We start from the raw sequence: 24506 nt of genomic DNA, 5'->3' as shown, positions 1-24506 counted from the left end.
TACTATTCCTCTCATTTCATTTAAGTTTGCTACTCTTTTGCAATGTTAAAATAATGGGGATGAGGGGATTAAAGTTCTTGTTAATGTACTCTGCTGATGCTGTAAGGAAAATATTCTGCTTTCTGAGTCATTTGCCCTGAGCTGACTTTCTTCTTTTAATGGTTCAGGGGTTTCCTTCTTTAGCCATAAATTGCATGCAAATTCTTTTTTTGTGTGTATGACAGTGAGTGTATGTGAGAGTGCGTGTGTGTGTCTTTCAGAAGCTAAGCCAAAGAGAGAGGCTGTTCCTTTAAAGCAAAACTGAAAAAAATGCCTTCAGGCATCCTATTACAGTGGAATGAGCCAAGGATCAGGATTTGCAGCTCAGCTATATAAACCCAGCTGAATCTGGCTGATCTGACCAGTTTGCCTTACTGTCAAACGCTTCTGTCTTTCACATACTCACACGCAAAATTAGTCAGTGCAACTTCTCTGAGTTTTGACAGGATAGCAACAAAGTCAGAAGCCGATAGCTGACTTTAACATCATATTTATTTCATGGAGACTGCTCCCAGCGGAATCTAATCTCTGTCAGACTCTGTAAGGTAAGTCTGCTTCCTTCCTGAATTAAAGAATCAGGAGCTCTTCTACCCAAGTTTGCAGTAACACAGTATCCTGTCATGACCTTCATAGTTAGGGGCATCAGTCTGAATTGTCAGGAATCCTATTAGGGATATTTTTTAAAGGGAGCATGCCTGTCTGTAATTTGTCTTTATCATCCGGTGTAGTAATGATGTAAGAAATGTCTCAATGACATCAATCTGATCCATTGAATGAATGAAGGATGAGTTAGTTGAATGTTGGACATCTGCAGCAATATAGTCAGAAACCTAATTGACAGGAATGGTAGAAAATCAGATTTGGGATTTCCTCTTGGCTACTGAAGTAATATAAAAGATTTCCCCATCTTCACCTCCCGCAGGAGACTAAATCCACTTGTGGAGTAAGGTGGGATAACTCACCTTCCTATGCTATTGTGTGTGTCTGGAAAAGAGTCAGGCCCTTTTCCTTTTTAATTTGCTGTCTGCATACTTACTTTCACTTATTGTCACCTTTTCTCCTGCCCCGACTGGGCTCCAGCTGTTTTTAGAAGTATGATAACATTAATATGCAGCGGGGAGTAAAAGACAAAGGAAGATTCAGCTTGTATCTTATTACCAGTACTTAAACGGGTGAGCTCTCGGGAGTGGGAGGGTGAAATTCTCCATCAGCATGGAAAAATGGAGACACTTGCTTTACATTGTGTCTTAACTACTTGCTCCCTTGTGTGCTGAGATTTTCTGCATGACTGTGTCTGCAATTATGAGTTAGGCTCAGATTGGTTTAAAACAGAGAAGCCAACTAGGAGAAGGTGGTCACACTTAGATTCTTTTAGGAGTTAAGCCCATTTACTCAAAACTTTGTGTTATATCACCTTCACAGAGATTTCCCTGCCTGATTGCTCTCTAGATAGGAGGAGATAGAGTTTTGGGCAGTTATTCTAAACTTCTGAGAAGTCTGTATCATACTGATCAGGAGAAAGATATGTTCAGATAGGAATGATGATGCTAAAAAACTGACAATAAAAAAAAACGGAACCAAAAGAGGTGCATGTGATTGTATGGACCGGGTAAAAGCCTTATTGTCAAGCTATTGTGTTTGGTATTCTCTCTTGGTTTATTTTTCCAAAAACTTCCATTAAATCATGGGAATTAATTTGACATGAGTCCTCATTAACTATAAATTAGTTTTGCTTTATTATGCAGGGTTGTGAATTTGCATATTAAAGCTGTGAAATCTTAAGGATGCTATGGTCCAGGAATAAGCTGGACAGTGGAGGGTAGTGATGGTCCTTTGAAATCTAGCAAGACTTGTAGAAAGATGTTGCGATATCTTTTAGGTTTTTTTTCTAGCTGCTATTGGGAACTCAGGAGCAAATGTTTGATCGAATGAAATTGTTTAATCAGAAGAGAATGGGTCTACCTGCAGTCCGTGGCAGTGAAGTTAGTACTTGGAAGAGTTCTGAGTGCATCCCTGTTGCAGCTACCTCACCTCTGCACTATTACTTAGGAAAGGATGGCATCTGAACAGAGCAGGGTGATTAGCAGATGAAAAGGGGCAGAGTATGAGGGATGCTCTGCAGGGCACTGCTTGCCCCCATGGTTCCTGACCCTGTCACAGTCTCTATCCTCAGGAAATTGCTATCCATTTCCCATATATTTTGCTCATTAAGTTTATCCTCTGGCTCCTTCCAGCTCAGCGAGAATTCTTTGCAAGTCCCAGTGCTTAATCCTATAACAACAGTTACTTTATCATTGTTTCCAAAGCTCTAGGAGAGCCAAAGATCTGCTAAAAAAGCATTCAGCCTGCAGGTTAGAATGTCATGCCTCATTTGGAGAGGAAGCTGATGTTCTGCTGAAGAAATCTCATCCAGGTATGTTGTGGTGATAGGTGTATGAAAAGAGAGCCAACTGATCCAATTCTTCCATTGAAATAATTATGTTTAATAATGCTAGAACTACTGGGAATTCTCCTAAATTCAAGCTAAAAAGTGCCTGATTCCTATGCTTTAAGACTGACTGGTTCATTTCTCCTCGGTATTCACTTAAACTTAACCACCATGTTGCTAGAATAGAATTTCTAAAGATGCTTGAAATTCAAATTGGGTGGCTTATTTTTCATATTACTGCTTTTTATAAAGTGTCTAAAAAAAGCCAAAGACTATTCATGTAGAAGATGTTCTGACTCACTGTGAAGAGGCTGTTAAAAGTTTGTTCTTGAGCATTGTGTCACTTTTGATAAGAAAATGAGATTAGATGGCAGAGCCTGTGCTGCCTGGGACTTTTTCATCCTTTTCAGGAGTGAGGCAGAACTGAGAAGCAAGTGTGCATTTGAAACAGTGATATTGCTTTGGAGCCAGAGCTTTAACCCTTTCTGGTAAAACCATTTGAAATCCTAGACCTGCTTGTGTGGTTCTCTGACATTTTTCTCATAGGACACAACAGTGCATCTGTTGTTAAGGCTTTGTAGGGTATGTTCAGAAGTCTGAGTGGTGCTAAACACCAATGAAGTGTACTGGATTGGATAATAGCTGTCTGGTGTAAATGGATGTCCCGCATTGGGAGACCTGTAAGGCATAAAGTGTTCATTCAGTTGGCTGTATCCATTAGGGAGCCCTAGTCCCTGTCTAGGTTGAATATTACATTTGGAAGTAAGTGTATATGCAGAGAGAAGTGTTTGCTTCATTATCAGATGTTCATTTACTTCTCCTACCTTTGTCACATCTATTGAAAAATGAGAAATTCAGAGTGATTAAGAATTATTCTAATTTGAAGACAGTTACTTGATGTATTTGTCCTTGGACATGTGCCATCATAGTTTGCTAAGCTGAAGGGCCATTGGCAGTTTTAAGGTCCAGGATCTCATAAAGCTCTAGGCTTAGAAATGGATTATTTAGATCACTAGAAAGTTAGAAATCTCAGCTTTCCAGTAACAAAAAGGCATTCATTTTGAACTGTGGCAGTTTGAGACACTGGCCTTCAAAATTGCGCTGTGTTTAACCAACATGCACTTTCACAGACTTAATTTCGGGTGTGAATTTAGCACACAGCTCTCAATGACTGATCTGTGTTATCAGAACCAGTTGTTATAAAGTACAGAAATATGAAACTACTGTAAAGTGTAATAGCTACCCATAGTATTTTCAAGGAAGCCACTGATGTGATATTGCAGAAAAATCATTGTTACTGAAGCAAGAAACTAAAGTAGTAAAGAGTGAATTAAGTTAATCAGTAAATATTTTATCATCACCCAGGCTCAGAAATATGCAAAACTAGTGAAAGCAACTGTAGGGTTAGTAACTAATAAGTTCTGGACAGGAAACATCATAACTTCAGCTCAAGAGCTGATAAATGTGTACAGATCATTTATGAGTTCCTAAAATGTAGTTTAATTAATGAAACTGCTTGATATCAAAGTGGACTTGCTGTCCATGACTTCAGTTGGTTCTGTCTAGGAGTTTATTAGAAGCTGATGGTGTTGTTACTGCTGCTACAGCTTTTAGAAATGGTGAATAGACAAAATAAGTAATGTTCTCTACCACAAAGAACTTACAATTGCTATTATTAGCTGTTCAAAGAAGTACTTTGTGTAGTGAAGAGAAAAAAGAAGGAAGAAACCAGTTCTTTGAGGAATGGGACTACCAGAAAGAAGGAAAATGAACAACCCCAAGAGACAGTCTTGAGCCTTCTCAATTTCTACTGAGCTCTGGGGTTTATACAAGTGTGTAGCTTTCCCTCACTCAGTGCTTATGGTCCACTCGTGCGTTCGACCCTCTGTCTGATCTGAGCTGAAGTTAAATGCCTTCCACATGTGGGAAAAGTTAAAACCTGGGCATTCTTCCATCTAGAGAAATCTTTCAATGTATGATGTAACTGAACTGTGCGGAATGGGCAGACTGGGGAGGAGGAGTCAGGATGGGATTCTGCCTGACAAGAGATGTTTCTTGATCCAGCAGAAAGTATTTGACATTGAAAGAAGGATTATAATAGGGATCCTTCTGTTAAAAGGATGAAGTTTGAATAACTGAGTGTCTGGTTTTAACATTGACTGGAATGTTATACATGCGCTTATAACTAGACATGGCTGTAGTGAAATATTTTACTGTTTTTCTATATGTAGTATTTTTCTCTCTCTTGTGTACTGCATATCCTGTTTCTGACAAAAAAACCAATGAAAGCTTCAGTGGGTATATCTGGATGTAGATTTTAAAGAACGCTAGTTAATATTATACATTATATGTGTGTATATATATAATGTGAGATTTTCCTGCTCATGTTGTGGAGTCCATGAGAATTATTTTCTATTTTTGTTTCATTTGGCTTGTGCATGAGTCAATTACCAAAGATAAATTCATCCCAAGTTGATCTTGTTGCAAGAAATTTCTTCAAATTTACATCCTTAATTGTCTTGCCACCGTAGTTTCAGTTAAACTAGGGTGGGATGTTGCCAAGTTTTCAGAACTTCCAACTTGAGAGTCCCTGTGTATGAATAGCCTGTGGCATTTTGTATTCTTTGGGTAGCAGAGAACAACGTTGCCAAGTTTGCATTCAGTCATCCATCACATATTAGCCTACTGGAGGTCCATTCTTCCCTAGCAATAGGGGAGCTCTGCTGCCTACTTAGAAAGATTACTCACACAGAAAACTCTTTCCCCATAACCAGAACTGCACAGGAAAGAGAAAGGAAGCTTTCTTCAATTCATACAAGTGCTCAGTTTCCAAACTATTGACAAAAATGATATTGTTTCATGCTTGGAAAACATGTTCTTTTTAGTAATTGAGTAGAAAGTAACAGGGTGGCAGAACAGAAATCTTTAATTCAGATTTTAAAAACTATTCTTTGAATCATAAGCACAACAAAGGTCTGTTGTACTGGTCTGCTTCTTCCCCATGCCAGGCTGTAGCCTTGACTATAAGCGTATAGATATTGGCCAAGATACTCAGAGGAGGCTGAAATTGGGTGCCTGGGGAAATTCCACTGTAATGATTTTGCTTCAACTATAGTACTTGAGCATTTGTCTGTGCTGTATCCCAAGATGCACCTGAGCATAATAAGCTCATAGATCTAAAATTACAAACATTGGTTTTCTTATGGGATTAGGATATTAACCATAATATTGGCCTAAACTGTCTTGTTTCTTCTTTAAATTTATGCTTTTACACTATTCTGGAAGCACAAAGTAAAAAGGGGATATATATGTATATCTTCTTCTGAGTATACATGAAAATTAAACTGTGAGATCGTTTCCCTCTGTGCCCATCAGAATTGATTAAGCAGTTATTTCCATCGTTAAGGAACTCCCTCTGGAAGGGGATTTATTTCCAATACAGGAGTTCACTTACCATTCCCAACAAATCGCAATAACTGGGAACGGGCAGATTTTGTCAATCTATTCTGGGTTTGTCCCAAAGACAGGATGCAGGGCAGGCAGGTGAGAGAGCCAACTGTGAGCTGAGCACTCTTTGGTCTGATGGAAAGCCTTTATTTGGACAGGAAAGGTTCACTTTCAGTATGTGTCTTACACTTCAGTACAAGACCGTAGTGGCTATCATCCTTCTTGGCCCAGCACAATCTCATTTTGCCAGGAGTCAGTTTGTTAGACTTTCAAAAGGAGCTCAGTGTCCACTTGTCCACTTTGCCCTGGTTCTTTGTTTTTAGTGGTTCTTTTAGAAAAGCAGCCTCTTTTGGATATGCTCAATCCTCCTAAATAGTTCTCTGTGCTGTGTGAAAAAGGTCTATGCCAAGAAAGATACAAAGGTAGCTTGTCATGTGCAGGCAATCCATTTCTCTTAGTGAGACACAGGGTAATGCATATTTTCCCTTTGCTTGTGGCTTGTACTTCCCTGCTGCATTGCTTGTACTACAGTAATTCAAGTCTGACTCAGAATGAATGCTGCATGCTGTAGACTACAAATCAAATGAGAACAGGACGCATATTAAGGGAACGATCTCAGGTCATTTTTCTTATTGAAGTATTTTGGCAATGTAAATAGTTTCCAGGATAAAATGCTGGCATTTCCTATGGTGAGCACTCCTTATGAATGTCCTATCTATTTTTCCAGTTTGGTGGCCAAGCAAAGTGTTTATAGGAGGATACACCATCTACAAGCCAGGAAATTTATATTTCCATTGCCAAGCATTAATTATGATGTAGACTTATATACTTTACAGGTTAATAAGTCAATCACAGTGATCCAGCACTACAAGTGCTGCAGTTCCAATTTTGATGGAAAGAATGCAGGACCTATAGAGCGTGCTATTCTCAAATGCATTAGACATTTTTTGTAACTTATTTGTCATTCTCAGGCTGTTATTTCATATACTGTTCGTTCCCCTTAGTAGTAGGGTAGACAGGGTCACTGGCAGAAGCAAGGAAATACGCTTTATTTGCAGACAGATGTGTGTCTGTCCATGCCCTCCCCACCACTGGACATGGTGCCTAGTATCTCACATCTTTGGGAACTCAATGTCAGTGCTCTATCTGTGTTCTCAGAAGCCTCTTGCTTCTGGTATGGTAATGCCATATCAGTGTTGAGTAAAATCAGTTTGGACAGAATTCATCTGCTTTCATTTGGTTAGGATCCTTCTAGATCTGAGTGTGAGCACTTTTCCATATTACTGATGATCCCACTGGGACTATTCAAATGGAGAAAGTCTCTTCTGTAAGAAAAGGGAACCAATCCTGAATTACAATGCTTTTCAGGTTGTGGCCTGACTTTTTTGTATTATTTATGTTGCTCAGAAAAAGTACAGGAACTGTTAAACTGCATTTGTTTCTGTGTGTGTAAAGGCGGTATAATTCCTATAAATAGAAACATGCTACATGTATCTTATAATAATGTATCCTATAATCTTATATCATATTAATATGCCCTACTACAATGACAAAAAAGGGGCATTAGAGTAAATAAAAATTCAGTCTATGTGTCTAATTTCAGTGGCTTTACCTGGGAGGAAACTTTTTCTGCTAACACTAGGAGTCATTATTTCACTTTGATATGGAGTATTGAATATGTATACAGTGGCCTGCTGGACATTGGCTGAATTATAAAGTAGAGACATTTCTTTCTGAAGAGGATGCCTTGGCCAGATCTGATTGGTCTGTGTTCATTTGGTCAGGAGTGCAGCTCATGGAGCAACGTGAGGATAAAACCAGGCTGACGGAGAGGGGATAAGAATCCACTGAACATTTTCTATACATACAGTAGCTCTTCATTGTCTGCATTATTTCTTTTCTGCTTCACTTCAGACTGCATTTCTGATGGGGTAGTTTTCTCCTATGCAGACTTCAAAGGCTGCCAGCCAAATTCTCATGTGACACAATTGCATTGATTTCACTAGAGATCTGCTGCTGGATAATTGAGCTCCACATCCCTTCTTTTATTCCGCGGCTCAAATTGCTGTCAGCTAAGACTTCGGTACAGAGAGGTCTCAAGTCACTCTGGGTTAAGAGAATGAGGTCACAGCATTGTTGGTGGAGGTCTCTCAAGTCTCCCATTAGTGTAACCGTGCCCAATTTGTTGACATTTGAAACAGCAGGGCAGATTTTTGTCCGAGTTCAGTCACCGTTGTGACTAATCACTTGCTCAAGGCTGTGTATATGGCTGTATTTTCCATTACATTACATAAGTGCTTCTGCTTTGCATCAGAGCACTGAGAAACACCCTCAGACTGGAATTTTGAGAAACAGCCTCCTCTCTTTTTCCAAATGCCTCGCACTCAATTTGTTTAATATCTTGTGAATCCAATGTATATTTTATTTTGTCTTGCCAAGCCACAGTTGATTTCACTCCATCTTCACTTTTTGTTATGTATTTTGTACTACTAAGAGCTTGCTGCCCTCCCCTCAGTCACTAAAGACACGAATTCCTGATGCTACCACATCTGACAGAACTAGGCTGAGCAGATATCCAGCCTGGGGGCTATTACTGGACGTCCGATTTCAAGGAACTCCCTCTGTGGTCTCTGGAGTTAGAAAAATGTGCACATTCCCGCACGTTCCTCATCCTAGTACCAAGGACAGAGGAGCTCCAGCAGGGAGGAAAAGCTGCCCAAGTAAACTAATCATTGCTCTAAAAGCAAAAAACTATTTGGGGAAGGGTTATCATGTGTTTTCTCAGGTTCTTTCAAGACGGCGACCAAAGTCTGCCAGTGACAGGAGGCAAGTAATGATATTTCTGATGGCCAAGAATACCATAGGCTTTGATGACTGAGTTCTGAGACATTTTTAGAGATGTCGTTTTCCTTGCTTGAATAAGCACATAGTTAAATCAAGGTAAAATTACAGGCAGCATGCAAATAACCGCAATGAATTCTGAACGTATCCTGCTGTCTGCTGACCTGTCTGTAGCAATTCATACTTCTTAAACACTGTTTGTTATTCCAGGCCGATGCACATGTAAATTAGTTGTGCTCTTAGTTACAGCAAAATCATTAGACAGAAGAATTCCATATCACTTGCCTCTGTATCTGACATTCCTTTAGCTAAAATCTCTTTCAACAAGGAAAAGGGTGACGCTGGGTAAATGGAGCAAAACTTTGAGCGATTTATTCCTTCAAATCTGCATGAGAAACTTAAAAAACAGCTTCATCAGAGATATGTGTGTGCTTAGCTTATTCACTTGTACAGTATGTGAGCATTTTTTTAATATTTCAGTGGTTCAGGGTTCTTATAAACACAAAGATCCTATTTTTTTGCTGACTGCATAGTTTTCACCAATATTTTTGCTAAGTTTATTAATTTGCTTTCTGCTTTTTGTATCCGACCGTCTACTTATTCACCTTCATATTATAGTCATTGAGAGTATTGATGATTGATTTCCTACCTCTCTAGAAAAGCTGAGATTTTGACACACCAGCTGTGAATTTTAGGGACCATTGCAACTGTCTAGGCTCCTGTCTCTAGAACTGGCTGCTACTTTGTTCTCAGAAACTCTTGCTCCATGTGAAAGAAGTGGGAAGAAAATGCAAAAGTCCTGAATTTCTGCCCTTCCCACCTCATCACAAAACCATCTAGAACTTTGTGAAATGGGCTATGGAAAACCTATAGGTGGTTTTTGGAAGAAAAACTGTAGAGAAGGGTCTGGAAATGAAGCAGAGCTTTGTATATGAAATGAACGTATGTTGCTCTGATTCATGCTAAAAAGCATACAAACCTCATAGTATGAAACTGCATCAGCAAAGCCCTCAGAATAATTCAAAGTGAAGTCTCTAGTGTCAACCTAGAAAATAATGAGCTCCTGACAAAAAGTGTAACTTGGCAAAGAAACTTTCCAAAGACGAGTTTAGGAAAACGTAGATCTTTTCCAGCTCTGTGTTTTTCCTATGGAGAGGAAAAAGCCAAGAGAGCAGCAAATGCTTTTGCTATTAGGAAAGGCTTTATTAAAAGGTACAATACGTATTTAGGAGGCAAGAGCGATTTCTGCCGTGAGACTGTGTGCAAAAGTTGCTTTTGCTGTGAAAGGGTTTTTTTAATATTGCAAAAAGTACCAATCTAGGCTTCCGAGTCTGTGGCAGCTCTGCTTTGGACCCAATTCAATTCCACATCTAACAACCCAGAGTTCCACGTGTGTCTTCAGAGGCTAACAAGTAAAACTTGCTTCTGTGCTGCAAATGCACATGGGGATTTCAGTGAGAAAATAACCAAAAAATGGTGTGAAGATATCCCTTCTGATTTCCATGGAGTCCTCCTGAGGTGACCCATTTCTACAGTTCCTCTTCTGTTTTTAGTACAGTGGCAGTTTTTCTGAATCCGTTGCCTTTACTGTGTTCACATCAGTGATGTGTCCTGCTGTTTCTAATCCACAGTTTTTGTCTAGGCTAAATCTGCCAATGTCTGTTTTTATTCTAGCTCTGAAAGCTACAGTAAGAACAAGGATTGCTTTGCAGAAATTTTTTTTTCCTCTGAAGTTTGTAGCAAATTGCTCTAGTTGGCTGATTGTTGTGCACCCTGCCGGGAGTCTGAATGCAGCCCAAAGCACCCCACCGACCTGCTTGTTTTGTTTCTCTTTGCTGAGTTCCCATTTCCAGAAATGGATGCTCAAGTGTCCGAGCCCTTACAAAACAAAACAAAAAACACAAGTTCCAAGGACAGACTGAAGTCCCTGTTAACTTCTGCCTCCTCTCAGTCACTGGGAGCTGGACCAGCTGGGGTTGGTGCTAGTTCTTCCTTCTAATACTTTTTCTCTCTCTCTGTTTTTTTTTTTTTTTTTACTTTTTATGCAACACATTTGAAAAATCAGACCCATAAAATAACTGTCCTGTTTCTTGTGTCTTGTACAGAAATCCTGCTGTGGTTTGAGAGGGGTATAGTATGCTTCTGTACTTCTTGTCTGGAAGTGTGAATCACTTCAGTTGTGTAACAGCACAAGAGGTTGCTACCAAACAGTGGATACAGCTCATCCTGGGGAAAGACTATACATGGGTGTATGAACAATTCTGCTGATTTCATGAACTGTCTGGAGACAGTTGTAAATGAAAGGGTGTTCTGTAGCTATACCATAATTAGCTGGACCCATGTATTTTGTTTGAGTTGCAGTTTTTTCTCGTTTTCTGCTGTGTTTCTCTGTGGATTTTGGAAACCTTATCATTTATTTCCATGGGTTCATCTTCTTATTCTGGTAATTGGTTTGGCACATCCTATGTTTTGGCTTCAGAAGAAGTCTTCAATTTACTTTTTTTACTCTAGAATTTGAAGCCATCTTGTAGTTATTCGTGTATTTGCTACACTTCTCTGGTCAGACTTTCTTCTTCAGTGCAAAAGCCATTTCCCTTTCTATTCTTTTTCTTCCTTACATTACAGGGGATAACACTCCAGTTCTTTGCTTTTTACTTATGTGTGTTCTGGCAGCTTTACAGAACTCTTCAGGAAGATGTTTAATTATGGTAATGAGGATTTGACAGCACCTTTCCTGTGAGGTCCTTGGAATACTTAATTCATCAAGACATACATTCCCCCTGTGAGGTTTTACAAGTGGATAAGCTGAGACACACAAGATACTTTACAAAAATCACTTCAGTGCAGGATGTCTGAGTTTCAGTCCTCAGTTCTAACCACAAGACCACACTATTAATCCCAAGACCGCCCTATTAAACCCATTTTCTGGAGTCTGTTTCGAGAGCAGACAGTTCTGTGGGAAATCCATATGTCCGGTCCTAACAAGCCATCTCTATTAGCTTCATTTCTCTCATTATGGCTCAGAAGGCTCTGAGATAGTAGACCCTTACTTGGGAAGCTTTAGTTTCAGCTACTGTTGAGACATAGTTTTTCTGAGCTTGGGGAATCCATTCAGTGGGAAACTCATTCATTTCTTACTTGGCAATGATACTACAAGGTAACACTCCATGCCTCACCATTCCATTGAACTAGAACTCCCAGAAGAACATATTCTTTGGCTGCCCTAGACATCTATTCATCTCAAACTTTATTTCCGTTTTGATTTTTTCCTATCACTCAGCAGCAGACTCCCTATAAGTCCATCTGGCAGTTCGTATTCCCTGTTTTCGTAAAGGAGAGTCCATCATCATTTTCGTAAAGGAAAGATCCATCATCACATAACCACAAACCAAGGCTTTGTGGCAGAGCAGAAGTGAGCTGTGTGCTCCCTTGCATGCCATTGTTTTCCACATATCCTAGCAGATGAATCCAGAAGATACTTGGTGCTGAAGAACAGGACCCAAATCACACTAACATACAAGCCACTGTTGTAATTGTCAGCTGAAATATATATTTAAAATAATAATTACCAAATGAACATTTTTTTTCCTTTTTCAGCTCAGCAATCAGTTTATCCTCTTCACATAATAAAGGGGATAAACGTAATTTGTATAAAACCACTGTGCATTTTACAGATGGAGCATTTTCTTTTCCTGGGCTGTGCAGCAGCAGCAAAACCCGTGCGAGACATGCAGCCAACCCACTGCAGTTTGCTTTAATCCCTTGAACTTATTCAGCAACATACTTTTTACGTGATCCTGTCCTTATTTTTGCCTCAAACCAAAACAGTATTTTTAAAAAAAGTAATGAAGAGACATACTTGTAGCTCCTGTGAATAACAGCTCAGATGCACCAGCTGGGCTAGGGTGTGTTTTAGGATAAGAGAAAGTGGAGTTGGCCAATACATCACAACAGTGCAATCAAATTAGAGAAGTCCTCTGCCCTCCCTCCTCCCCCCTCTCCCCAGCTCTTCTTTCTTCTCTTTTCCCAGTCTTTCAAGCTGTTCATTTCACATCTCAAGCCAAGATGGGTTCCAGCCAAACATGCTGGGGGCCTGGGGGGGGAATGTTATTTGTCTGTAGTCACAGTACATTTTTGTACAATAAACAGAGTTTACCTCACAAACAGAAGAATCAGTGTCCTCAAAGACAGTAAGAAAGATGAAGGTAAGTGGACAATGAGTCAGCCATCAGGAAAAACCTCTTTGGCTCTTGGATTACTATTTTTGAAGTATTTTGCTACCTGAAAATTCAGTCTAATTGTGTTTTAAAATACACAGTTGAGTCTCACTTCCCCACAGGCACATTTAGAGGTGTAAATGAATATACAATTAATACTCTTTCTCCTTCTGTCCAAGGACGAAGGAGAATATGGGCACTGTAGTTTTGCTTTCTTAATGTTTTTTTTCTTAGTAATTGAAGTCCAGGCTGCTCTGACTTTTATTAGAAAAAGGAGGCTGAAGAAATGATTGAAGTTGTTATTCTTTCAAAAGGGCCATTTTGTTCAAAGAAGAAAAATTACTGGTTTCAAAGAATAATTCCTCAGAAAGATTTTGCAGGGTAGGATAGAATTCCTTCTCGAGAAAGAGAACTCCTGAGATGCTTCTAACTATATTTTACTTTTATTCTTGCTGAGTTTGCAGAATCTATGTGCTGTGAAAAAACTTTCAAGCCACTGTAACTGTTACTTTAGCATTACCGTGTCACAGTTATTTTCTAAAGCTCCCTTTATAAATCCAACCTTTATATATCTGGTTGCTCAGACATCCAATGGAGAGAACAGGGGACTAATGAAATAATCCAGAATGAGAGGAACCAAGATATTTTCTTTTCCTAAATCAGGGGATCACCGATGCCACCAAATATCTAATCTGAACTTATGTAACTCTAGTAAGTACAGATATTACACAGCAGATACTTTATAAGTATCTTTGAGTGCTTATATATAAATCAGTGCAAAACAACTCAAACTTTGCTCTTAAAATTTGTGATCTAAATTGACCTTGGGAGCGTGTCCTACAGGAGAAATTAGAAATAATTTAGTTATAACTCACTCTTTCCCAGCTCTCAGAGCTGAGCTGGTGTTCCTGCCACGTGGTCAGGGTACTACAAAGCACCAAAAATGATGCAGGACAAAATATTCTCATCCAAAGGTCTGTCTTTATTCAAGTCAAATAAAACCTGGGAGCACATTTTAGTTTATCTCCCCCGTAATGGAGCAAAAGCCAGGTGTTCTGGTATGGATTTCACTTCTGGAGAAAGTAACAGCTGGGTCACTCCAGCAGTGAGAGGCAAAGAATGACTCCTGGGAGGCTTGTGCTATTTGGGTAGTGCCTTGTGTGATCCTTCAAGGTGAAGTTTGTCGCATGGATGTGTATGATTAGTGTCTGCCCCAAGTCTGGGCTCTGTAGAAAATTTGAAAATAGATTAAGATCTTTGTCCTGTCATTTGAGAGCATTGAATCCCTCTCTTGTACCCCTTTCCCATCTTATTGCTTTCTTCTTTTCCTGTTGGATAAAAAGAAAGGGGAAAAAAGCCCCGAGTTTATTTATTCACTTCTCAGTTCTGCCTGAGACTGTTTTTTAAAGACCTCTCTTTTGTGAGTTTAATCAGATGCTTGATAACAGAAAAAGCGTTGCTAACTAACCCGGGTTACAAAGAAGCCCCTTCAGAGGAACACATGACCTCATCGGCAGGATTACTCTATCACATGAATTCAGACTCCATCGCACACCCAAAACAAATGTAAGATTTGGTTTGCAGTGAGGTGCTTTATTCACCTCCATTCGGCAGGGCATATGCTTTGCCAGTATCTCCCTTAGTCTCTGGGGTTAAACACGTATGGAACTACTGTACAAGAAGCAGATTTTTTCCTAGTCACAAACAGCCTGTCATGCACTCAAAAGCTGCTGGCTGGACCGCGCCTTTTGGCCGGTGCCCTCCTGGAAGTAGCAAGCTCTGGCACAGGTTTGCAGTCGTGGAACAAGTCTGGGTTTTGCTCACAGCTCCCATTGTATGCCTTGGTTTTGTTGAGTGCTCAGAGCCTTGGCAGGCAGGACCTGACTCTGGGAACGCTTGTAGGGTCACACGCAGCCCTCCGGAAACTCACTCTTTGCCAGAAGGTGGCACACATACCTCCTTAATATATTAGAAGTGATGCTAATGTATTGTCTCAATGCTCTCAGGGTTTCTAGAACCTAATGTTGGACAGCATGGATACCCTTAGACATCCTTTTTGTAGGCACTTCTTGGGACTTATGTGGAATTCTAGCCATGTGCTTTGAAATCTCAGTCTGGTTGTAAAGACACGGTTTGTTTTTCCCCTGTGAATGAAGAAGACAACATTGAGAGTGGTGCAGGCCACCACCTCAGCACACTTTTGCTGGACATGGTATAGCAGTAGAGACCTTATGATCTCCAAGAAAAGACAGGAAAGGCTTCTGCAGTTGTTGAAATAGAATTAACTAAACAGGCAAGATACTGCCAAGTCACAAGCTGGAACCATATTTGGTATAAGCCACCTTATCCATAGTCGGGAGCAATGAGCATGCTGGAAGGAAACAGATTTGCAGCTCAGACTGAGATGTATGTGTCTAATGATGCACATTTAACAGTATATTACATGAAAGATTAAATATCGAGTCATGAGCATGGTCTGACAAATTTCACATCTAAGTCACTCAGCCATTGTCTTCACTCATTTTGAACTGAGATAATTTCATTAATTCTGATAGTACCAAAGTTAAGAGCTTTTTATTCCTAGGTTTAGTATGGGGCTGGGTCTGGCTAGCTCTGCGTAACTATTACGTAACGCCAGGTTGGATGATTTTCATGTAAACAACTGTGTTTAAATAGCCATAAGGCTCTGACACAAGCCAAGAGAAACTGGGGTATTCTAAGATTCAGCAGATGCTATTTCCTTGGGGTCTGATCCTTTACGTGTGAATTCTGCAGAACGCTTGTGATACCTGTTGGGGGACAACAGACATTGCAAATCCCTGTTCTTGAGATTTTCCAGTTGATATTCATGTTCATTGGGACTACGTGAAGTTCAAGCTGTCATGAGAGCATCATGTTACAGTACCTGCTGTGCCTTTGCATTTCTTTGATGAACAGGAGGCTGCTTTTTAGCACGACAGCCTGAACCTACAGCTTGGAAGTCATCTGCAGGAGGCAAAGTTCAGGAGTAGTGGCCCCTCATGTGAGCCCCAGGAGTTGTGCCTGGGCTGCAAGCAGAGCAGAAGCTGCACGGGTTCTGCCACATCGTTTGCTGCCCTGAGCTGTGCAAGTAGGAGCATCCCTGCCCCAACACACTTGAAATGGAAATCTTACAGTAACACAAAGAATTTCCATATGTAATCTTCTGTTAATATTGTTAAACACAGGTTAGCTATTTAATTTCCTCCAGTGCTGGCTGACTTCTGGAATGGCTCCAAAGGAAGAACTGACATTATTCTATAAATAACAGCATAGGTATGGCCTTAACAAGAGTATCTTACGCCCAGCAGCCTTAAACAGCATGGTAGTTTTTTTCAGAGCAGCTGTGTTCTAGCCAGATTGTGTGATTTCCAAAGGCCCTTTTCACCATCAGTCTTGTCTGCAGAATGTGTGACCTATTTTGAAGGTGACTGTGATTAAATTGTATTAAGAACTGAAGCCACTTGTCTACTACTGTTTAACACACTTGGGGCTTCCTCTAGTGCAGGTGGTATATAAATGCATTAAGACACAACCTCTGGCATGAAGATCATAGAACTTAGGCAGAAAAATTGAGAGCAGGGAAAGTCTTTTCACAGAGGGTAAACCAACAAATCTCTGTAGAGGAACAATTTGAAACATGAAAAGAATTAAGTAAATTAGTTCAGTTATTCGCACTTTGTTTAAGGTGCAAATCTGCCATAGACTTACTAGAAAACAGGATGATAATCGTGTTGGCTAAACTCATGCCAGAAATGAGGAATGACCTCAGATCTCACAAGTCCCAGCACAGGGCCATTTCCATACACCTGGCTCTACTCTGAGTTCTTGCTCTAAATGGAATAACAAGAGCAGTGCTGGTACATTCAGGCAGATTTTCTCAGCATCTGCCAGGTAATTCCTGAGAAATATAAATCAAAAAAGTCTTTAGGACTATGAAACTGGAAGGCAATTCTTGGTTACTGAGTTCAATATCCTGTTATTGCAGGCACCTCATCACATAATCTGTTTTTTACTCCTGGTTTGATTATTGCATGTTTTCAGCAGTTTTTTTATCCCAGCTGTTTCTTTGCCAGCTGATTCCATTTTTCATTTAATTAATGAAATTTGCTCATTATATTTAACACTTTATTGATCAAAGGCATTACTGATAGCGGAAGAAGACCACCTCTGATCTCTGAACTTTTGTTCTGCTTTGAAATTCAGCCAAAATTATTGTTTAGTTTGGGAAGTTCCTCTCCCTGAGATCCTGAGCAAGGATAGACCCAGAGAGATTTTCCATGGCTAAGAGTACAAAACTTTTGAAACAAAGTAGTTTATAATGGAATAATCGTGCTAATTTAACTCAAAATAGTCACTGTGCAGCAGAAGATTTGGTCTCTCATGGGGCTCTTTTTATGCTTATCATTCAGAATTTACCGTAGCTCTTTCACATTTTTATGGATGTTGGCTTCAGTGGGTTATTTTCCTTCCCCTTTTGTGGCACTGTCACATTGGTGAAATATGAACCTTTGCTAAATTCTAAATTGTACACAAAGCAATTAATTAAAATTCCTTCCAAATCAGCCTTGGCAAAGCCCTGTCTATGTGCTGCGTTTCAGCCAAGGTAGAATGGGCGGAGGCTAAAATGCATCCAAATGGTATTATTTAATGATGACGTACAGTCGGATCTGAGAACCAGAAACCTTACAGCTTCCCCGATGTGGAAATGTCATCTGAGAGCAGAAACCAAAGATGAAAAATTACCTGGAGTGAAGAGTTCCTGCCTTTAGCTGAGTGATGTTTTAATGCAGGACCTCAGGGGCTGGATGGGGCAAAAATTATCTGCGTATTTGTTTTGATTGCTGTTCTTTGGCACAGTTTGAAGTATAAGTCTGATCACAATTCTAGTGATCACCAGGATCTACAGTAGGGTTCATTCATGGTAATCAATAACTAGTTTGGTTTTCATTAGTAATTCCAGTAGCACAGGTGAGGCTCTCAAAATGCACGATGGATGCATTCTGCTCATGAAAACTCTGATCTATGAGAACTCAGAAATCAATAATGAATTAACTGTGAAAATCATTTCCATCTCTGTATTCAAAGTGCCCGTATTTATGTTTGCTGCCCTGTGAAGTGTGCTTCTCTTAAATGTGTGGTGCCAGCATGAGATCAAAGGCTGGTGGCTTCAGGGTGTTTCCGGAGCTCTGAGATGTGGATGCTTACCCACATCAGACACAAACTGCCAATTTACCTTATATAAAAAGTATTTAGGTCGTAAAGGCAGGCTGATGAAAAGGAAAGTATGTTATGAGGGTCTGGTGCTGTAAGGTGCTATAAATGCCTTCTGGGAGGTGACTGTGCTTGAATTACTGCAATGGGACTCTGCAAAGCTGGGTCAGATTTGTCACTCTTGCAATGGGTAAAATTCTTGGGTCTAAATGCAGAGGCTTCTACAAGTTTAAGTGTCTCAGTGCCAGCCTCTCTGTATCTCAGTTTTCCTTATCTAAAGTAGAGGAATGATGCCTTTTTGTCTACTCTACTCTTATCACAAATTCTTTGGGAGAAAAGGAGCTCTACCACACCTATGGCATACATGGATGCCATGGGTCCTTATTCTGGGGCAGTGGACATCACTGAACCAATTCTGTATCAGAAAGCAGATTTTAGTTCCTGTACCACCTTGTTTCTTTAGATGTTATACTTCTCTAGTTAAACAAACGTGGTTTAAAACTTCCTTCCCAGTTGTTTCCTCTCTGCCTCTTTCTCTATGCAGTTTTTCCAGAGGCGGCTTTCTCCTTTTTTTTTTTTTTTTGACATCCACAGGCAGCAAGATCATTTTGGTTAATGTTTTTCTTTCCTTCTAACCTCCAGGAATAGGTTCAGTCTACAAACTGGAGCAGAATAGGGTGGCAAAGGCTTTAAAATCGGTACCTTCACATTTTACTATTTATAAAAAGGAGGGGTCACTGAGTCTGGACCCACAGTTGTTTGCAGGTTTTCCACATGGGGTTTTTCTTAGAGAGGAAACTGTAGTGTGTAAGCAGGGCATTTTTTCTTCATGATCTTGCCATGGAGGTAGAAGAGAAGTTGTTCAAATATAGATTAGAAGTAAGTCTCCACAGTGCACCTTGGAAACTGGATGGATTACAGTTCATCACGTGCCATTTTATTTATTAAAATTTTTGAGAATGAAGTTTTCTTTCTTTTTTGATAGTTATGATCTTATTTTCCTCTCTTCATGCCCTTACAATTTAAGACTTTGCAGAAAATATCTGAATTATGAGTATTTCCTTGGAGTTTTACACCCTAAGGACCTGCTCATATCCGTGGTGTCTAATTGGTGTTGAAACAATAGCAACATTTCTTTGCACACATGTTCTCTGAGAGCCTCGGGGAATACAATGCATTTGTTGAATTACTCTAGGTTTGGCTGCCTTAAAATTCTTCTCCTTAGAATGATTACAATGTAAATAAGGAAGAAAAAGAAATGCAATAATTTGATAATTTCTGCTGGACAGCTTAAGTACTGATGGTTTAAGACTGTTATTAATTTATTCTCCTGACTGCAATTTTATGTAGTTTGACCTATGCTGAGTATCCTTGCTGATTCCTTTGCTCTGGTGGAATTGAGAATAGAAAGAAAATGATTTTCTGCAGTTATGAATGTAGAGAAGCAGCAGTGAAAGATGATGAAGTCAGAAATGTTCATGTTTTGTCCTGCCATGTCAATACTTTCAGGCCACTCCCCTCCAGTCCCTTTCTTAGAGAACCATTTCAATTTATTTCAAATGTAATCCATTAGTGTTTGAGAAGATGTCTGGAGCCTCAAGAGTCACATGATCTTGGCAAAGCTACATTAGAACTTTTTCTTTAAAAGATTGCATCTTCTGAAGCCTTGCCTTGTAAAAATGAACTCTACCAGGCAGTTTCAATTTATTAAACCTGTGTAACGGCACCACTTGTATTAATTTCCTGTGTCTGCAAAGAGGGAGTGCTCCAGGTCAGATCAAATTCCTAATGTGGTTCTTTTGTCTGTAGGGCAATAGATAAAGAAAAGAACACTGTGATATCATGATGCCAGTGCCTACACACTGGATACCTCAATCTTGAGGGAACACATGACACCTTGATGGAAATACTTGAAACATTAAGTTTCTTCAGTTAATCAATCACAGAAAACTGATTTGGTTTAGCAATTAACAAACCTCTAAATGCTCTATTTTGTGTCGTCTGTAGAGGGCTATGGCTCTTCCCAGCTGAGTCTTCCTCTCTGTCAGAATCCAGTCCATTGCTACTTTTACGCAGATTTGAACAAGATGTGCTTGAATCCAATATATGCTGAGAATATTTGATCCCGTCCTGCTGTAACGTTGAAAGTATCTGTTTAGAGAGGAACTGTTTCCATTTTTCTCTCTTTTTTTCCTGTCTTCTTTAAGTCTAATTTCCAAGTCATGACATGTAGAAGGTGTCTGAGCAAATCTAATCAGCCTTCTGCCTCCGTTGAGAAGGACAGCTGAGATACTTTTTAACACCTCCATTTCTTCACTGCTGCAATCTGTTTTGATTAAAATCACACACGGTTCTCATTTGCATATTTATCGCTCCACATACCCACAAATCATCTCACAACTCTGCCACTCCTTAATTTGCAAGAGCAACTAGAGTGGTACCCTAGAACTTTAAACTATGCAAACATTAATTTAGTTTCTCACACCTGCTGGTTTCCAGCAAATATGTCTGTGGGGAAGGAAAATACTCATACATTATCTTTGCTTTGTATTCCCTGAGAGTCAAGATTCCTGGAGTTTTTTCAAGACTGAAAATTTCCTATTAAGAACTGAATTTCTAATTAAATTGAAAGGTCCTGAAAAAGCTCTGGTATCGGGGAGAGGAGATGTGCGGGAGGGAATGTCTAAACAGAAAATAACTGTAACATTTTTCACAGTCGGACTATGCTGTCCTTGCATCTCCTCTGATGAAAGGGGCTACAGTGGAAATGACTGTTATCCCTTTCCTTTGTGCTTTTGACGTTCAATGCTATTTCCACCACATATTATTAAAAGCATTACTAGCTCACAATCAGATTTTTAAGGAGTCTTTTTCTAGGAAAGGTCATTTTTTCTGATAACATAAGTTTTGCAGTCAGTATTTATACTAGACGAGGGAATCTTTTTTCCTGAAACTCTTTCTACATCAGCTGGTACTGCATAAGATGCTATGATTACCTTCTCATTTTGTAGAAGCCAAAGCAACTCTAAAGTGATTTACAACATGCTCTGAGTCAGCCAAGAGAGAAGAATAGAGAGGAGATAGCAAGTTTAACCCATGGCTGGGATGCAGAATTGTGTAGGATCTTCATAAACCTCTGACTTGAACTTGAACTGAATTCTCCGTGCAGAGATTCTGAACTTCCAATGCCACTGCTGCCCCAGTGGCTGAACCATTGCCAGTCGCCCTCTTCCAGTGTTGCATTGATACAGACAGCATATTTATCAGAGAGAGAGACTGACATCTTTGTCCTGGGCACCAAGACCAACAACTTCAGAAATATCACTTGTTAAGTTTATGTGCTCTAAAGAACTTGCACAATTTAAAAGAAAAAGCACTCTTACCATGGCAGCTGGTGCAGGGTTTACTGCTCATTCTGTACCTGCACAAACTGTACTCAGATGGGCAGGCTACCTAAGTGTTCTTGGAAGCAAAGGTGTCCACAGAAGGCTTCAACTGACTCTAAAAGATACATTCTTGCATCTATGTTTTGTCTGGTGCCAGTATGCAACTCATTAAGTGATGTGACTGCAAGATTCTGACCTGCAGGAAGTCGCTCCTGATCAAGGAAATTTAAGACACATGTGAAAGGCCACAGCACTTATTATTTATATTGTGGTTGTGTCTAAGCGAACAGGAGAGAAGTAGAAAATAACTCTTTCTCAAAGAGAGTGATGGCTGTGATCAGACTGGTTGAACAGAATCTCTACACTTTTTGTTCTGCATGGCAAGCAGAATATTTTGTAGGGCAACAACATAATTATTGCCAAGATTTTTGAAGTCATGTTGCAGTCAAGAGAACAGGAAGATATAAGGGGCTAGGATAAACAATATTCCTTTTTATACAAACATAAAAATTTGATATATTCTTGGTCTTACAAGCCTTTCAACACATCTGAGATGTGTGCCACTCGGCTCCTTCTATATGCATTGCAGCAAAGCCAAACTCATGATGGAAAGGGTCATCTTTTGCAAACCCTTGCTGCAAGACTTCTAGGTGCCTGTAAATAATCCATGAGCAAAGAAAATATAGAGAGGATGTCTCCAAGAGGCAGGTTTAAAATAAAATGTACATGAACCATTCCAAAGGGAAGACTATGGCGAAAAAATAAAAGAACAGCAGAGCCTGCCAGTTGCTGTGGCTTCCATTTCTTTGTAGAATGGCCTGCTCCTGGGTGGTACATTGCAGTCTGAACTGTTTAGATAAATTTGAGGAATGGGATTTGGAGAGAAGGATGTCATCTTTGTTTTTCCAGCCAAAAATTTTGTTAATGTATAAATAATTATATGAAGGTGTCTTGTTTTATAGATCTCAGTTCTAGGAGTGGAGCTCAAATCATCAAGCTGGGTCCTTGTTAGGTCAGACAAGAAACACCTGATCTGAACTAGCTCAGACATCAGACTAGGTGTCAAAATACAGAGGTCACAAATCATTGGAGAATGTTTCTTCTAGACCACCACAGCGCTTCTTGATAAACTTCAAAAGGATGTCTGCCTACATACATTAAATCCAGGATCACCTGTAGGGTGAGAGATTTGGCTGACTCTAATGCAATGAGTATGCAGTTAAAGTAATGGTGTTCATGTGGCTTTCATCAATAGTTGGGTAATAATGACAGTGACTCTTGTCATAAGCAGCTTTTTCATTTCCCAGTTGTATTAAAAAAAATGTATCACACTTTGTACCATTATAAAATGACATGTAAACTCGTCAGTCAGCAGAAAAACTGCAATCAATTTTCTTGCTGTGGGCAAGGCCCATGTTCTTCTAGGTTTGGATTTACAAAAGCCATAAGGAAATTGATGCTTGACTTTCAGTAAAATGCAGTGATAATTAGATGCAGAGCTGCTTCCCGATTGTTCCTTCGGTGATGCATCTCTCAAGCAGTCTAGCCCTTAAATACCTAGTTGCTCATTGGACACCAATTTTAACCATACAACTTGGTCTCAGGGCACAAAGTGTATGGCACATGAAATTTCATTGCATGGAAAGCAATTTACAGACCCCAAGTGGGAGTGCTTCAGAGTAAAATCCTCCTTCAAATGCTTTCCTAAACATGCTTCATTAACTGGCAACCTAACTTAGGGGTTGGCCTGAGTTGCAAATGAGACCTGGGCCATGTCTGTCTCTGTTATTCTTTATTAGGTACCTTGTGGTTTCTCCTGCTGCAGACAGGGGTTTCAGACATGTTTGAATAAATGGGATAAGTGTTAGAAATGGCTTAAAGCTGAGTGCTTTTCCATGACAAGAAAAAAAGTCTCCACTGCTGCTTGTTTATTTCTGATTTATTTCCCAATAAAAAGGGCTCAAGTTCGTTCTTTATGAGCTCAACATTGTATAAAAAAAATAATTAACTCCAGTAGTGTCTGATGACTTATTGTCACTCCTTCACAAAAGAAGCTGGGATAGCATGGGAAATAGTGATCTCTACATTTCAGGGGAAGCAGAAGGGTGGAAAAAACTATCCTCTCATTTGACAAATGAATTATCATCAAAACCATGATGTTTAGAGGATAAAGTACTGTTTCCTCTGTTACTGGCATTTTAGTATAACTTACAGCTATTGAAAGCACAGTCACTGATGCAACCATTCAACCAAGCTTTTCTGGGAGTAGGAAGAAAAACAGCTGCTAAGATGACATTTATTAGGTGCACTTGTTTAGTCAGTCCATTAGTGGTTTCAGGTTCTTGCTCTGCATGCTGAAGAGTTGGTTCTGCATGGAAGTCAGTAGAGGGCTTTCAGCTCCCTTGACTCGTATAATTTGAAAGGAACAGGTAGTTTCCTGCTTCCTTTCTTGGAGAAATTAGACCATCAAAGCATTTCTTTTCCGTACTCTCCCCTTTGTATGTGTGTGCGTGCACCTGTATTTCAATTGCTTTTTCTTACAGTGTGTCTCCCTTGTTGGAGTTTCATCTTCCATTGTCTCTCAGTATGTCTATGCTAAAATATTCCTAGCTCTGCCACAAGCTCTGGTACCAGAACCTTTAACCTCCAGTGGTTTCCAGAGAGCTCCATTTATCTTCATGTTGTAGACAAATCATCAGTGTAGTGAAACTTCCTATTAGGCTACAAGCCCTGGAGTTCAGATTCCTAAGCAATTGGAATAATTTAAAGCATATGCAAAAGGGCTGCAATGAGCTTAGCAGTGTTGATAGGCCTTTTGACAATATTTTGGGTTTCTTTACATGATCCAGCCTTCAAGTGGCAGACTAATGACTGAAAGAAATACAGACTTTTAACATTAGTTGAATCATAAGAGAA

The 24506-nt window shown here is 39.7% G+C and overlaps 1 protein-coding gene across 5 annotated transcripts in view; it reads left to right on the top strand.

The window, feature by feature from the left end:
- Nucleotides 1-383: 383 nt before the first annotated feature.
- TNC (tenascin C) overlaps nt 384-24506 on the top strand; it is a 73593-nt gene continuing 49470 nt past the window's right edge. For 4 of the 5 annotated variants that reach the window (XM_069872999.1, XM_069872998.1, XM_069872997.1 and 1 more), the window contains exon 1: nt 387-584. The gene's annotated coding sequence lies outside the window, so the exon portion shown is untranslated. Of the gene's footprint in view, nt 585-24506 lie in introns of all 5 variants that reach the window. The other variant, XM_069872995.1, reaches the window with a different exon arrangement.

This window comes from Phaenicophaeus curvirostris, chromosome 20 (assembly GCF_032191515.1).
Source record: "Phaenicophaeus curvirostris isolate KB17595 chromosome 20, BPBGC_Pcur_1.0, whole genome shotgun sequence".
NCBI lineage: Eukaryota > Metazoa > Chordata > Aves > Cuculiformes > Cuculidae > Phaenicophaeus > Phaenicophaeus curvirostris.
This window is presented reverse-complemented; position numbering and strand designations above follow the sequence as displayed.